This window comes from Haemaphysalis longicornis, unplaced genomic scaffold (genome assembly GCF_048455015.1).
Source record: "Haemaphysalis longicornis isolate Haplotype H1 unplaced genomic scaffold, Haemaphysalis longicornis Haplotype H1 scaffold_4, whole genome shotgun sequence".
Classification (NCBI taxonomy): Eukaryota; Metazoa; Arthropoda; class Arachnida; order Ixodida; family Ixodidae; genus Haemaphysalis; species Haemaphysalis longicornis.
In genome coordinates, this window is record NW_027526361.1 from 200,720,760 (window position 1) to 200,738,105 (window position 17,346).

The 17,346-nt window shown below is 45.7% G+C and overlaps 1 protein-coding gene across 2 annotated transcripts in view; it reads left to right on the top strand.

The window, feature by feature from the left end:
* The window catches only part of LOC144179609 (sex peptide receptor-like), a 429,469-nt gene that overhangs the window by 88,630 nt on the left and 323,493 nt on the right, over positions 1-17,346 (top strand). For both annotated transcript variants that reach the window (XM_077708023.1, XM_077708025.1), the window contains exon 2: positions 10,290-10,358. The gene's annotated coding sequence lies outside the window, so the exon portion shown is untranslated. The remainder of the gene's footprint in view (positions 1-10,289; positions 10,359-17,346) is intronic.

Below are 17,346 nucleotides of genomic sequence, written 5' to 3' on the forward strand. Positions count from 1 at the left end.
GTGCGGCTTCGGTGCCTTGAGCCCCTCACCTTCCACTGCAACCCCCCCCCCCCCCCCCACCCCCCGCCTACACTAAAAAAAATAGTAGCAACGCAGTGGCTTCGCTCCTTTTTTCGTAAGCCTTGCTATATGGCCTGCGCACGTACAGCCCAATTTTTTTATATATATCCTTAAACTTCAGATTTAGGTTCTCCAAAACGAACTGTTAGCTCTTGAAGAAAATTTGTAACCAAAATTTGTATAGTTTCCAAAATTTGAAGAGCATGTCGACAAAGTATTCCGAACTTCGCAATGTAAATTAATGCAGAAAAAGAGAACGCTACCTTTCGCAAAGATGGAACTCGTGGTCATGTTTGTTTTAGCACTTTATGATAAAACTACTATATAAAGAAATCGAGTTGTCACATTTAACCACCCCTTATAAGCATGCAGTCTCCTGTCGTGGCATGAATAGTTATGCAGTGATTCTAGTCTACGATAACGTCCTTAACTCTGCATTGCCACGAAAAATGTGTATTCAGTCGGTACATCACAATCTTTCAGCAAAAACTGCTGTATGCGTGGAAAATAAAGAGTTCCAGGGAGTAAAGGCAAAAATGAGTGAGCACACATGACGCCTTAATGAGATACCTCGCGTGGTACACAGTAAAACTCTGAGTGATGTTCTTCACTGAACACCCTTTATACACGTGCTTCAAGTGTCAGCATCCCAAGATCGCTAAGGAATCTGCGAACGCACATTATTCACAACTTCATTTTAACAAGCGAAATTCTAAGAACCTCCTTTTTAGGTTATTTTCAACATTTATTGCGGTCTCATCTTTGGACAATGAGGCATTCGGCGCTTGCTGAAAGGCCAGTGCTACAGCATTCCTTGACAAAATACCAACAACCTCTTGTAGACCTTCGCCGTGCTGGGGGGGAAAATCGCCGCAAGCCGAACGGTTTGAGTCAACTAATTGCTGGCTATTCTTCTCTTTTTCTAAATTATTGCGTTTACAAGGTACACGCTCATACTTGCCATCACAGGCTCTATACTGAAACTTCGTTACTTAAAGGGGCTCTGCAGCACTTCCGAAAAGCGCTTTCACTCTTTCCTTCGCTCCTGGAAGCCCTACAAATGCTATAATTATCGCCAGCATGGAGCGGCACTGCGTGGTTTGCTCGTCACATCAGATACGCCTTCTGATTCTATTTTGCTTTTGTGGCTGTCTTTTAAAGTGGCTCTCGAATGCATTCATTGCTGCAAGGAAAGAAAATCGCGCCAAGAAAAGATAAACCGCCGTAATGATGTCATTCAACCCGTCAAAGAACGCGAAGACAGGGGAGGAGAGAAAATCTTTTGAGGAAGCTTTTAGGTTGTCTGATGGGCATAGAGCAGTAGGTTTTTGGCTAAAAGAATACCCGAAAGGAGAAGGGGGAGTAAACTGTATTTAGAGTACGGCGTGTTCACCAGAGCCGTTTATTTCGTAGTTGGGCTATCTCACCCCAGGAATCTGTCGTCTGTCCGCTCTACAGAGACTGCCGTCATCTCACTCTTCAGCCAGGAGCTTGGCAGTACCCTCTTCCACTGCTCATTGGTGACGGAAGGATTGGAGGCAGGAATGGGTGCTTGTGCGTTCCCATTTTATGTGGTACAAAGTGGCTGGTGTGGGGTGGAAGTGTTTCGACGAGAAAAGTGTTGGCTTGAATGCGCCTTACTCCTCTGGCGATATAGAAGTGGGGGAACGGAAGTGGAACGCATGAGGCAGGATATTGTGGTATCATAAAGGAGTAGATCCTAGCGCGTAGTCGAAGCCAATATAGTGTTCATTGCATTGCCGACGGCAAGTGCGTGAGAAGCAGTGTAAACCCCTCATTTTCCTCGGAGGGCTCATTATCAGGGCTGCAGGAGATATCGATTTGTAGAGCGTGTTGGCGATGGGAGTGTGGGTTGGGATATGCTGCCTTGAAGGAGATGACAGCAGACGCTTTGGGAGAAGGTCATAACTGTGGCTAATCATGACTATGGCTGCATGGCTAAATGAAACGAAAGCGACGAGAGGAGATACCGACAGCCCGATCATTTAAGAGGCTTCGCCCCTATTTGAGAAACCTCCATCTTATCAAGGTGCAGCGCTTCACACGGGAATAATGCAGTGTTCTCTCGTACCGTAAGTCTAACACAGCGAGGTCGTAGGCGTCGTAGCAGGGTTAACAGCTGGCGTCGGTGTAACACGAGTCAGCTATTTTCTCGAAATTGGCGGGCGGGTGTTCACTGTAGAGGCGCGTCAGCCTTTGTTGCAAGTTGGATGCATGTTTCGGGGTATCCGAAAGATGGGCAGTCGCATTTTGGGAGATTAGTTGTTGGGTTTAGGTGAGAAGCATCTTATTTGTGAAGAACATGTACGCTGGTAGAGGTTCGCGTCAGGGTTCCTGGTTGGCCTGCTTGAAGTTCTTGAAGGACTTCATCCCAAGTATTTATTCCATGATTACAATCTATGTTTCACATAGTCAATATTTCTGGATCCCTTGTAGTGGCATTGACGTTCTTGCTTGACCTACCATTACGTTTTCTCCTGACCTTGGCAAGCGATTCTGGCAATATATTATTGTACAAAAACTAATGCCTCCGCAACACTGCTGGACGAAAAAGAAATAAAAACAAGGCAAGTGAAACGCAGGAAGGCTAACGCAAAAATGTGCGCTGATTAAAACCTTTCTCAAGACCCAATACGAGGAAAGCACTCGTGGAACGTGTACACGTATAATGGCATCAGTTCTGCCCAAGTAAAGACTAATTATTTTCGGTCGCCGACTTATTCGGCATGGCTTTTGTACTCGCCTATTCCTTTCACGTTTTAATGCCAGGCAAGCGTTCATGTAACACCTTCCACTTTGACCTGACTTACAAAGGGAGAGTAGACATTTTTAGAACTATTATCGTCTTATGGCTGTTCCGCGCCTCTTATCCCATGCATTCCACTTTTTAGTATCTTTCCGAAGAAAATAACCTTCGCTTTTTTGCAGTGGTGGCGGGAAGAAAACTTTATCATCCCTTCCTAAAGAAAGTTGAGAAAAGAGCGAAAGCTTTCTCACGTAACTGCGTCAAATGAGTGCCAAACCTTTCGTTGAAATTTCGTTCCATCAATCATCAAACTTTCAAGGGTCTAAATATCAAATGAACAACGAACCCATGCGACGATTTTTCGCGCACTAAATAAACGCATATACGAGCCATCTAAAATTAAACCGGTACTTGGTTTATTAGATATATACTTGTGTACTCCTTTTTCGTGATGGATGCGGGCATTGACTTATCTAGAACCGTTCCTCTTTCGCGATTTTCAAGTAACTGTTTTGACACCATGGAATTTCGGTTTCACGCATGCGCCGTGTGTCCAGAGATCTAACAGAGCATTCCGGTCGACGAAGCGGTCTATGGGGAAAGGCATTAATTTTTTGACAGGACGCCATTGGTCCCACGAACAAAGCTTTCGCTTTATTAATCAGCACGTGTTTTTTGCGACCTCCTCGTGAGACATCCCCGTGACGTTACGAGCTGAGCTATTCGTGTTCACAGCTGATCCTTGTCGCGTTGAATGTTTGGTTTATTCGTGAAAGGCTACCATAAGTACCTGCAGGCAAGTGATGAAAATCAGGTACAGTCGAAATTCATGGATGAGGATGGTGAAACACTTGAATTCCACTCTTAACACCGCTCTACTAAAAAATAGCGTGATAATTGCAAGAGAGGATGAAAGACAACGCGCTTCATACTCAAAACGTTCTTCTCCAGGAATGGTTATACAATGTTGTACGCCTTTCCTGCTATTCTTTAAAGCATCTTCACTACCACAGTTCGACGTTAGCCTACTAGGGGCATCAGATGTATTAAAAGATGTCGACACATCCCCCCTCCCCCATAGGCCAAGAAAAAGTGCCGAAACACTGGGCCGGCCGGTTGTTGTAAAGGAGGACTGCCAGAAAACTTTCTTTCCCTGCTGCTTGAGGTTTCTTGGAATTGGTCGCGTATTTATAGGAAGAATACATTTCAGTGACAAGTGTTGCTCGCATAAAGTGAGAAAGTTGGAAACTAGTAAGTGAATTTCTTTTCTGTCAGTATTTTTGGGGGAAAAAAATGTCAGCTGTGGTTGGAAGTGAGTTGGCAGCATTTTGCTATCGGGAGAAACGTAAAACAAGTCAACGCAAGCTATAAAACACGGCATATTTTTGCAATATCAGGTAGTTTTGAAACTTGAGAAGCAATTCTTCACCGTCAGATCCATCCCTGGCAAAAGGTAAGGCGCCGCTCCGTTGTGGCCGACCAGGAAAGAGCAGTTTTCTCGCGAACTTCCCCTTCCTCCGGTTTCTTTCACTGTCCCTTCCGCATCCTTTTTACGTTCTCGCTTCTTCCTTCATCGAGCTTTCTTTTCGGCCTCCTCGTGATCTTTAACGGGAGCGCCTGTGGTGGCGTGTGATGCCGCGGGGTCTCTGGATAATCTGTCAGCGGGAGCCTCCGTACTCCACCCGCAAGCCGCCGTATCGACCACAAAAACCTGCGCGACCCGCTGGGCTCGCGAGAGCGCGCCGGAGACGTCCAGACGTCGAGCGCAGCTGGGGTACTATTGCGTGGGGGAAAAGGAATTATGTTATGTTTTCTTGTCCCGTCTTCCAGCGGGCTTTGCCTAACTCCTACCACGGCAGCATTGTGCGTCTTTATTAGGGGCACGATTCTGCTTATGATACCTTTTTGTCGGCCCACGAGTTAATCGCGTGCGCCTGCGCGCCGTCACTCGGTGAAAGCGATAGGACACAATCGCATTCCTTGGAGGGCACATTGCGTGTTCTATGCGCATTCTGATTGTAGAACGTGGAAACTAGAGGCACTCCACGTCCAATTTGTAGAGCAGGATATTGAGGCTCAGAGTTCTCAAAAATGTCTTCTCCACGTAATATTTTTGTCTGAGAAGGTGCTCATTATTCCTGAGGAAAAACGAACGGACTCTCTCGCTTCTACTCACAGAGTAGAGAAGTGTGCACTCTTTTCATTTTTGGTTTGCTACTCGTACAAACAAAGTTTTAATACAGTCGCGTCTATTACACAAGATCTTCTGCCTATGTTCGGGAGTTAAAATCTTTAACCATGAAATATGTCATTACCTAATGAAACACTAACTGTGGTCACAAAGCACCAAAAATGTGTTTCTGTTGTTGGTACAAATATAGCGTAGTAGCGAATCCGTTTTTCTTACAAGACATCCAGTTTTATTACAAGACAATCCGTTTGCATCTTCCTGCACGATATATCGCCACGAGTTGTTAGTTTTTGCAGTTATAGTGCATATTTCACGTGCTTGAAAAGTTTACCCTGACGACAGGGTCACTGTTTTTTATGGTAGTATGGTACGTGCATGCTGTTTTATGGTTACAGTTTTCCGTTGGTTTTTGTATATTATGGAAACGGGATGAAAGGACTGTGTTTTCTCCGCCGCTGTTTTTATAAGAGCGTACAAGTGAAGTAGTCGCCTTGTAGGTGGGGAGACCTGCCCTTCTGCATGAAGCCTCATAGAGAGCAGCGGTTGGTTGCCACTTTTCAGTTACAAGCTTTTGCAATATATTTATTCTATATTCGGTATAATGTAACATTCTTTTTAAAAGCATTTGCAGATTTTTAGCATTTAATTTAGCATACTGCCGCAGTTTTGAAATGATTCGTGTTCTTTACTAGGTGCGTCTTTCTGTGAAGTCACAGAGAGGTTACAATCGTCTTTTGAAATACTCATCTGCGGATGTTGGTATATAAGTTTTCATCGTGAAAATACGGACGAAGAAGACGTGTACGCGTTGCCTATAGCGAGCATGAAACTTAGTTGAACAAAACGTCTGCGTTCTGGGCTTAGAAAGTGTAAAAACATTCCGTAAACCTTTTTTACTTCTTTTTCATTTCCAACTGCGCTTTCCCGCTCTGCCTTCAAGAACAGGTGATAAATCCCCGGAAATTTCACACAACGTATAAACGTAATTAGCAAAAACGCTAATTTTGTAAATGAATTTTTGAGTAAGCGTGTTTGTGCTCTCAAACTTCCTACCATTGCTGCCTGCTCAGAAAAGGAGAATTGAAGGAGTTAGTGGGCAAGTAGGAACTATTTTTGCGGGGATTTCACCCGAATTATTTTTGACTAAGCGGTTTTGCAGCCCAGTAACGTGGTTACTGAGCACGGTTAAACGAACAGCTAACAATTGACCAACATATAACAAAGGCCAACAAAAAACCAACAAAAATGACCAACAAGAACGACCAACAAAAACGAGACAAACAGTTAAAAATAGGCGTAAAATAAAAACAGCCTCGGATCCGCACTGCTCAGGAGCCGACACTTCCCCAAGAACCGCCACAAAGACAAGGTCTACGGGAGGAAGTAAAAGTAAAGCGTTTTGGAATGACACAACATTTAGCTAGTTGGGTAAACATTACTTCCTCAAAAACAGCGCGTAGAAAATAGGACAACGGAGTGCGGATACAGCTCTCGTCCTTGCCACTTGGTTAGTTGTAGTCCCCACGCGGTTTTTTTTTAGAAAGAGATTCGCGTTAAGGCAGCGTATTTTATAAGATAGGAGCAAGGTTCAACTGGTTTATTTTAAAGCGCAGCTCTAAGGAGCCCGCTCCTGCAGTTTCGCTTTCCCGCTGGCCTCGTTGTAACAGATAGAACAAACAGGACACGAAAGATAGAGTGCGCAGGAAAGCCGGGTAGTAGAATGGGGCTAAAGTGTGAGGGGTAAGGTGGTATGCCGAGGCTGTGTTGCGAGTCGTGCACCATGGCGGCGACGCGCAGCGAGAAACGCAAGAGCTAGTTGCGCCAGAGTAGTGCGCGCCGTCGGGCGTTCGCTGATGACGCAATCACTACCTGGGACGCACCAGCTATGCTCGGTCACTGTGAAGACTGCAGTTTTCGCTGCGATCAAATTTTGCATTAGGGAATATTGTAATTGTCAGTTAGTTTTTTAGAAGCAATGACACCAGTCTGGTACCACGACGCCTGTGCAGACACCTTTCATAGTTTCTCAGCTTTCTTCTCCTAGTGCGTAACGCAGGCTTGCTGGGTTGTTTCAAAATCTGCGCAGAATGCAACGGGTGTTTGTACGGGGGTTGCTTGATCAGTATGGTCAAAAAAGTCTTTTGCGACTGAAATCAATTGTGTTTTTAAGGCAGAAGCCTTGAGATTATCAAGCACTTCTGTACTCTTACAGTGGGCTCCTGTGTTTGTTCGCTTTCATTTCTTCGTCTTTTGAGGCGAACTCCGACAGACAGACTACCCCCAGTTCACCTGGCCTCTACCTCCAGTCATAGTTCTGCGCATACAACTGTTCTACTGACGTAGCGTTCCGCTCAACTGCCACGCAACACACACCAGGCCAACTTCTGTTCCGTAGTAGCAGGCCGCCGGGTTAGTTCAGTGGTAACCCAAGTCGTTTCTGCTCTTACCCAGATTAAAATTCCGCATCAACTCAAAAGTGTTCTTAAGGTGAAAGCCTTCAATCTCTGCTTCAGGCACGCGCATTGTGAGTTTCCAAACATAGTGAAATTCGAAACAGCGCAAAAAGACGGGACAAGGAAACGACGACACAAGGCGCTGACTAAGCGTCGTCGTTTCCTTGTCCCGTCTTTTTGCGCTGTTTCGAATTTCAGTATGCACCACCAACTAGCCCAAACCACCGTTCTAACGCAGTCCAAACATAGGTTGTATAAAAAAATACACCAGTTCCATCCAACCTGAATGCTGTCGGAAGTGCGGAGCAGTGATTCGCCAGTGTTTCCCCTTGTGTTATGCTTGTGAGTGCCTCGGGTTGGTGTTGTTATTTGCAACGCCGCGTGTATAACATTGCCTGATACAGGCTGCGTTTCTCGTAGTGTCCTGCAAAGTGGGGTTGCGGCGCCCTCTGTTGACTAGGTTCAGTGTCTGCCTGACGCGTTCATACTGAAACTGGTTAAGACGGCGGAGTGCAGCGCCTGAACTTTAATTGCCCTTAAAGAAGCACTGGGTTGAGATTTTCATGGCTGTAATTAATTCGTTAATTCACGATTTTTTGCTAATTTTATGTTTTGTGTACTTACTTGCGGCCTATAAACGGCATTCTCCATGGAAACGGCGCAGTGCAAAGATGCCCCAACACTTCGCATATGAGTAATGCGTGCCTCTGTGGTGCAATAGGATAGGCATTAGCTTCATAATACGACGAACTCGGATTCCATCTCGAAGAGGAAAAGCGGTTTTCTTTTCGAAGCCTCTGTTTAGGTTGCGTGATTCCGTTACCCCGGACGAGCTGCGGCGACAAGCAGGGCTCCTAAATGGCTCCTAACTTCAAAATATATGCTTAGGGTGCCAACCGAGGAGCGTCAGCCAGAAATCGCTCTCCAGGAAAACGCGCACAGCGGAGAGTGCATCCGGGATCGCTTGCCAGGAAGGGAAAACAGTAGTGCGACAGAGGGAGACACACGGCGCGGTCGGGAAATGGCGATGGCTGGCGAGAGGAAGAAGATCTGAAGTATGCTGCCCAGGAAGCTCGTCAAGTGGGAATGGGCGAGGCCAGAAAATTTGACAATTCGTTCAGCACCAGGTCAACTGGCGGCTTGTAGCGATGGCATGCGAGCGGAACAAGCGTCGGAGGGTGCTCTCCAGGCAGGGGGCTGGTCAAGCGGTAGAGCCGCGGTCACAACCTCCAAGAGAATGCTCAATAGCAGATCAACAAAAGGTCCAACTAGGCTTTCCTTTCACATTCTTCAAACGTTGTAAGCGTCTACCAATGTTACGCTTTTACAACAGCGGCCTTTTTGGCACCATTGGCGTCAACGGGCAATGACGGTAACTTTCCGCATTGGAGGAGGCATCTAAGCCTTTTCCCTAATGTAGGTAAACCAGCCTTTGTGAAATCAGTTCACGGTATTTATCAATAGTGCCTCCATTAACAGACCCCTCGCTCGGCCCAACGATGCACCAAATTTTACTCCTGCCACAAAAGTAAGCATTCGTCGGTGCTACAAAACACGCATTGGCGGTGTTGCTGGCCTCTTCAGAGGTCGGAAATATTGTCTCGCCCCCCATATTTCAACCCTAGGGTTAAAGGCTGTGTAGAGCAGACAATACGTTGTCGTCAAGGGCGCTGAACATGAGCAAAAAATCCCGTAGCGCCAATTGCGGTGCCCTCTGAAATTCACGAGTTCCTACTGTAGGCCGCGGCTACATCGCTATTTCTTGCCATGCAGAAAACCATAACATGGCCAAATTCGCGCATCCGTCAAGGATCAACTCTAAGAAACGTTACGTGAAACGGGGTGATGTATATGAGGGTCGGTTTTCGTTTAAACGGGACGTGACCTACCTGTGAGACAGACCTCAATGGCCACTGCCCAGGTCGCGCACTTCAGTACTAATAAAACGGTGTTAGTAGGTCGAAGGGCATGCACACGGTCCGTCCTGAAACGAATCGGATGGATGATAATACTACTTCGCTGCACGTTTAAAAGCGAAGCTTATGAGTACGCTGATTTACTTTACAGCGACGCTGTTTAGCTTTTAGTTTATCCCGGCGTTTCACAAAATAAGTATATCAATATAAGGAAAAAAAATCACAGGCACAGCCAGGATTGGAACATTTGTCTGGTAGATCAACAGAGTTAGGGTGAATCGTCTTACCTACACCGCTACGACCGAGAGCTACTACCCCAGAGTCAAACGGCTTACTCACTTGGAAATGACTGGGGGGAGGGCGGGGGGAGGAATCACGCCATCTGCTCGACACCAAAGACGTGATAGGGTACCCGTCACACCTGCCGGCGCCTATAGTTTAAGTGCGCACGCTTCGGTCGGTCATTATGCTTCTTCGATTTGCTTCTTCTTCGCCGATGTAGCTACAAACACGAAGTAAAGGTCGTGATGCAGTAAAGGCTCGAGGAAGAAGGAAATCAGCTGCAATCGCGGAATTAAACCATCGTGATGGTCGTGAAGGTTGAGTACACCTTCGCTACCTTTAAGTCTTACGCGTTAGTCAGAGTTTCCTTCATTTTTTCTAGTGCGCCCTTTTTCAGGCGGACATTTACAATTTCTCCGTTATCTTGCGTGACTAGCCATACTCAGCTTATTGCGTGACTTATATTATGGCATAGCAATTATAATTTCAAGCAAACGTGTCACTGATGGACGCCCAATTTTATTTTATGCTAAACGCAATTGCAAGTACTGCATCTTTTTTGTGCCGGTCAATATGATGAATGTACCACTCATGACAGCGCAAAAACGTTTCCATTTCAGGGCTGCTCTGCAACCTGGGGCCGCGACGCCCAAAGCACTCCGACCAAGTGGCCTACTTGCTTCACAGCTGTAAGTAAAACTTGTTCCGTAATGTACGTCGGGCTAAAGAAAAGCTGCTTGCGGTGTTTTAAGCACCTTCAAATATCATTTTTTGTGAACCAAAGCCGATGGTGCAATAAATTTTGCTACCCTTTTCTTCGGCACTGGTTTCTCGACATTGACCCATTACCTTCCTTGTACGGAAACTTTCTGCGAAGAAAATATTACAGTGAAGAAAACAGAACAAAACTGTGAATAAATGAGCTCGTGAAGAAAATAGTACTTGTGCGGCACCTTTGCCACGCAGTTGTGCCAGAATGAGTTGAAACTCGGTTTGGAGGCATTCACACGCTGGAGAAATCTCCACAAAAAGGGGATGAATTCGTGTTTTCGTAACATGCGTTGTAGCATGTTCAGCCACAATAGGAAAGGCGGGGATGTGGCTACAATATAGGACGACACCCTCGTAACCACTGACAAACTTTATTAGGCTACGTTCGATCTTTCAATGACTCAGTTCCGTTACACGAAATCAGACCTCCTATGTGCCAGACAAAATTCAAAGTGTTAACATTTGTTAAATGACGTTTTTTGTTCGTGATGTTCCTTGGCCAAAGATTGTCATTCCTGTGTTTAGAGGTGCGGCAAGATATTTCAAAATTTGGTCACAAATACGGTCAGATTTTAAAATACGCAACCAATGATTCGCACTACCAAAGTAGTGAAGAGAATACTATATTTAAAGACATGAGGTTGTACGTTTGCCCACCCATGTTCAAGGCAACATGGTTGTCAACGTGTTATAATGACAACATATCTAACTTTGCAGTGTCACGTATTTTCCAAAGTCGGAATAAATGCCGGCAGCGTCCTCCTCGGAAGCTTTGTGAAAGTGCTTTTGGAAACAAAACCGTCATGAGACCACACATCCTTCGCAAATGCCCTCAAAGCAAACGCAAATATCAGGGCATCCAACAAACAATACAATCGAAAGAAATATATGGACACTGTACCAGTGTCGTGAACTAGAATAACATGAAAAGTACCTTCAAAGTTTTTCTTTGATCTTCCATGTTTCGCAGGACAGAATTTTTAAAGTATAGGCATTGTGTAAAGTCGCTTGCAAACTTCCCGAAACGCGACACGTGAGGGTGTTCTTTCTCATTCACAGCTATAGGCCTTTTTCATAAAACATAACAAATGTCCTCCGGAATTGTTTTCGAATCGACACTAAGGGAAATGCATGTCGCTGACACAGATGTCCGGTGAAAGAAGGTAAATTTGGACCGCTAGAACGCACTTAACTGGCCCACCTAAGACGAATATCGAATGATCGGCTGAAGAATATTCAGACAACAAATCTACTTCTTTGTTACGTTTTTACATTGAGAAGAGTTCGCTTAGGGACAGTTTGCTTTTTTTGTGAAATGTCTGGGGTTATAAAGTACTATTTTCCAGAAAAACCCCGAAATATTGAAAAATCACAGACTTTGCTCCAAGAAATGGTCTCTATAAAGTGGTGTAATGACTCACCGACTATCTTTTAATTGAACTTTGCCTGTGCGTTAGCTGCAAATTGGGTGAGAGCATAGTAGGTGATTATTTCAAGTGGTAACCCCGTGGAAGTGTTTCCGCGCTTAAATATTTCCCCTAATGCATCATGCGACGTTTCTCATTTTGTCTTGTCGAGTAACGTGCTTCTCGCAAGGAATACGTTTTTTATCCGGTGCCTGCTTTCATTACTTACTTACAATGCCGACAACGTAGCTTTCAACAAAGTATGCAGCAGGTAATGGTGGAACTCCTAGGTGACTGTTGCCTCGTAAAATTCCTCATAATGTAGTACGTAAATAAAAATGTCTGTATAATATTTCTGTTATAATATAGGGTAACAAAAATCGTGTAGCGTTTCATACGCACCATTGACTGCCAAAAGGTCATGTGGTGATTTAATGGTTCAGGTGAGGTTACATTCGGATACACTGATTTCGGAATTCGGTCAGGTCGGGTAAACTTAATTGTCACTTGCTGAGTAAAGCCGGTGGATTTCTGGGGAAGTGGTGTCAACCTCTACTCGTCAGACGGCAGCCCGCAGTCAGTGGGCCTTCACCAAATCTTGCGCCAGCTTGATGACTTGATCTTGTAACGTTGCTTGGTCGCTGAACCAACCGGCCTCAAATTTATCAGTGCTAGTAATGGCCATGTGCGCGGTTAATGTGCAGGGTGTGTGAGGGCCGGCCCATACCATGTGCGTTAAAGGAGTACTGACACGAAATTTTTATGTTACGTTTTTTTCGCTGCTATGCGTGCCTACCAGCCCACTAATCATAGAATGAAAGATTAGACGGTCGAGCGCAGCGTAAACATTCATTTACGGCGTCGTTTATTCGTGCCAGTTTCGGTTTCGACAAAAAAACGCCGAGCGGCCGCCATGACAGCATGTATGACATGGCGTCACCATTCTTGCCGTATCGCTGCCTCTCTGGAAGCGCGCGCGAGCGAGCGCACGCGCGCGCCCAGACCGGCCGAGGTCTTCGCCGTCCCCACAGGCCCGGGCAGCATGACGTCAATCCCAAAACCATGACGTGTACACACGCCCGAGCAGCGCGCGCCAACCACAGCCAGCGCGTCGGCTTCGTCACGGGAGCCCCGACGTCGGCAGTTTGGGGCACGTAGCAGATGATGTCACGTCGGCCCGCTCTGGGCTTTCTCGTGCGGGCGAAGATTAAAATGGATTTTAAATATGTTTCGCTGAACGGTTGCTGTTGAAACTTGCTGGGAGATATCTCCTGATAAAAAGGAAGCGTTTTACATAGTTATCTCAGCTTTGAAATTTCGTGTCAGTACTCCTTTAAAGAAGAAGAGTAGATTTCGCGCCTTTTACATGCTCGGTGAAAAAAATAAAACACAACACAGGAGTCAAGGGTAGCCACCTTTCATGGTGGACGTTCTTTACACCTCTTTTCTCTGTGGCGCATTTTTGAGCACTCCCCCTTTTTATTTTTATCTCAGTAGCTACATTGATGCATAGGTGTTCTTGAAATGGCAATTCCCTTCCTTTCACTACCCGTCTGAAAAGCTCCATTTTCCTCCTATCAACACCGGTATGTATTTGTGTGTTAAAAAATGTGATCTAGTTGGTGGGAAGACGATGACACCGAAGCGAGAACGAGCAGTCACTGCAAGAGCAGCGAGGCTGGTGATATCTTCTTTATCAATCGAATGACGCTAGCCACTCGAAGGTCGTAATAAAAGCGGTGACCTTTCACCCGCTTCTGCCGCCTGGTTTTGTACAATTTGGTGCCGTGACCAGGATAGAAGGACTACACAGGTAAAGACTCCTACTGATTAGGAAAGCCTGCTCAAGACGACGCACTGGCCTCGTACAGCGCATCGAATCAGCTCCCGCAAGAGCGACATCAGCGTACCCGGTCTCACCATGCATGCACCGCCGCCTCAAACGGAAGCACCATGCACCGCCGCCTCATGAATCCTGAAGGTTCATCAGCCGAGACACTTTGCACAAGGCGGAAGCATAAAGACCACCTTCCGGACAAACCATAGAAATTAGGGCGGCGCTACAAATACCTGCACGCGTTACGCCCTGCGCACACGGCTCCTAGGAAGTTTCCAGTACGTTTCAACATGGGACACACCCTTCAATCGGCCAGTCCGTTCTAGATTCAAGATAGCAGTCACCTGACGCCATCCAGATCTAGTTTATTGTGCCGGCCCGGAGCCTGTTACGAAGTGTTCTCTGATTGTTGCGAAGACGACGAAACCAATGCGAAGACGAGCAGCCGCTGCACTGGGTGCGAGGCTCGCGACATCTTGTTTACCAATCGAATAACACTAGCCGCTCGAAGGTCGTTAATAAAGCGCTGTCCGCTAACTCACTCCTTCGTTCTGGGTTTCAACAATGTACAATAGGCGGCAAATGAACGCGAACACGAAAATATGAATCAGAACACGCAAATAGTGCCATTTCTTTCCATACAAGTCGAAATGACGCATGGTTCGGAAAAAAAAGCAGTCCGGGAATGTGGCTTTCCGTATATGCCAATAGCGCGCCATTATTAGACCTCAACGAACAGTATTTTTAAATTTGCGTGTTCTCATTCATATTTTCGTGTTCACGTTTCCTTTGCCCCGTATTGTACAATCACTTCTCCCGCACCTATATCCCTCTCGCAGCCTCCGTCGTACAAAGCCGCATGATACCCGCACTTCACATCTAGCTCTCTTTACATTGTTTCAATATTATTTTAAGGCGAAAGTCTTAAGTCCCCTTTCGATGAAAAATAAAGCCGTTCCATTCAATGTGAAAGCTGTCGGAAGTGCAGAGCTGTGATTCGCCATAATGGGCTGTACCGCCGTTATCCGCTCACTGCTACCACCTTCATTTCAAATTTCCCGCCATTGCAGTGCTCGCCCGCCTCTGCCTGCAACTGCTTCTGCGGAAGTTCTGTTCTCTTTTTTGCTTCGTCGTTTCGTCGTTTCGTACCCTGGAGCTGTTCTGCGTCAATTCGAACGCGCCATTTTTCCTTGCGCAGATAGAGCCTTTCTGCGTCTATTCGAACACGCCATTTTCTTCTTGGGCGTGGAGCCTTTCTGCGTTATTTCGAACGCGTCATTGTTTTCTTGCGGGGCCGCTTTTTTCGCTTACTATCGTCAAAACCAATCCCACGAGCGTTCGTAACTAAATGAACGCGGGCGCTGCAGGTTAACTATGTATATTATACCTCAAATATGCCTATAGTTTTCTTTGCGCTGAGCAAGGGGGAAATGTATGAGAAGCCCGAGTGGTTCACCAGTTTCTAATGCTTATGACTATAGAAACCACTTGGCTTTCGGAGCCTCTGGGGTTGGACGCCACAAACGACAGCGTTACCACGGGAAGCCGTGGGGCTCTACTTGGGTCCAGCGAGCGAACAACGACGACAAGGCGAGCGCCTAAAGTGCTCTGCACTTAAAACCGTCGTGCGCCTGGTATTTGTACTCAGGTCTCCACAGTACCAGCTCGACGTGCTACCGCTGTGCTGTCTCCGCACGTTGCCAGCGCTGAAGAAAAGGGGTCGTTTTTGTTGTTCATTTCTTTCTTGCATGTACCCACTTGGGGGATCGGCCAAGAATCGGTAGCTTTCAGATGCTAATGCGCCCTCATCCCAAAATTGACAAAAGTACAAATTGAAAATCTAAAATATGTGGAATATTGCGATCAGCGTGGCATTTGCACGTAGTTGCATGCCAATAGAACAGGTTCACACCTGCCGTGCAATACCCCGATTGTAAGGAAGCTGCGGTGGGGTTAGTTTGTTTTGTGGCGTAATTTGCACCCGAAGCTGAAGAAACGAAAGCGAAGAAAAAGGCTTCAATATTGTCATTAAGAGATTTCAATCATGTTAAATTATCATAGAAAACCTAATGGTGCCGTTCACGCAACCTAGAGGTGATTATTACAGCCCTACGTTGTCGAGTACCCCATTTAAACAGGTACTTACACAGGTCTCGTCTGGCGCCAACAGCTCTGTGCAGCTATTGCAACGAATACGAGTCTGTAGAAAACTACCTTTTTGGCATGTCGACGTTTTTCACGACTGCGACATCAGTCCCTGGAGCTGCCGTTTTACAGGTTGGGGATATCCCTAACAGTGCCGGCTATACTATCATTTGGGGCATCCGAAACGGGGTTCTGCCACCGGGATGTATGCTATTCCCCCCTGCGCTACATTGAAAATTCCAATAGATTCACCTTATGATTGCGATTGGTCACCTTCGCCTTGATTTTCCAGTTTTTTTTTCAGAACTATTTCCAACCGGTCTAAATTATCTTTTCTAAGTGTCTCGTGATTAGATAAGAATTCCATTTATTCTAAACATCCTCTGTTGATTGGCCGATCCCCTGATTGGGTATGTGCCATATCTAAAGGCGCAACAACAGCAACAACAACAACAACACGGTATGGCAGAGAAGAAACCGGTCGACATACTTCCCGCCAAACGAAAAAAAAACGGTAGCAAAGAAAACGACGCAAATACGAAGTAGCAGTAAAAGATTTGTTAAGAAGTCTCGCTAGGCTTTAGCCTTCAAAGCGCGTAAGCGGTACGTAAGTGTCTAGAGTAACTTTTGTCTATTATTATATATCGTCACCATGCACAGTGATGCCTAAGTAAACAAATTTTTGTAAGCAAACCTTGTTTATTTTGTTTTAACGTGTGTCCGAGGTGTGTGCGTGCTTACGTGGGTGTATACTAGTTGGCGGTGCTTTAATTAGCTAGTCAGAGTACCAAATAGATGGCGGCGTGCTGTTTTTGACTTACGTTTTTTTTATTTATCAAACTTTCTGTCAGGGAAGTTATCCTAATACGGGTTAAAATTCAAATGTACGACCCCCGATAGAAAACTATAGGCTGCGCATGATCCCAGATAACTTATTCACTTTCGTAAGAACCAATCCCACAAACTACGTCACAGTTCAGCGAGAAAGCTAGCACCAAACCACGTACGGCTGACGAAATTCTTTGCAACATTAATCAAGTGAACACAGCATACCGATGGACGAAACGGCCACCCGAGGACAAGGCGGGCTCAATGTTACCTTCCGCATTGATTGGTAAAATTTTAAGAATGTGGTTGCAGGCTGTTGGAGTTAACCAGTCCTCACATTCCGACATTTATGTACACTGTAGTGGTCTGCTTCATTTATTTGTGGCCTGCACTACTTTTTACGTCTTTAAACACGTAAAGACATTATCAATTAGGACGGAGAAACTCCTTTGTGATTGGTAGCTTTTTTGGCACGAACAAAAAAATTGTTTTCCGAATGTGTTTTATTGAGAACCATATTACCGGTCGCTGGATTTTAGAACGACTAACCTCCATTTCATAAAGGCTTAGTCCTTTGCACAACCATTTTCCGACAACAGTTTTGTTAAATTCGCAATTTTGCAACTTCGCAAACCTATCGAACGAAGTCATGTTTATATTTGGTGGTGTTTCTACCCAACATTGTTATGC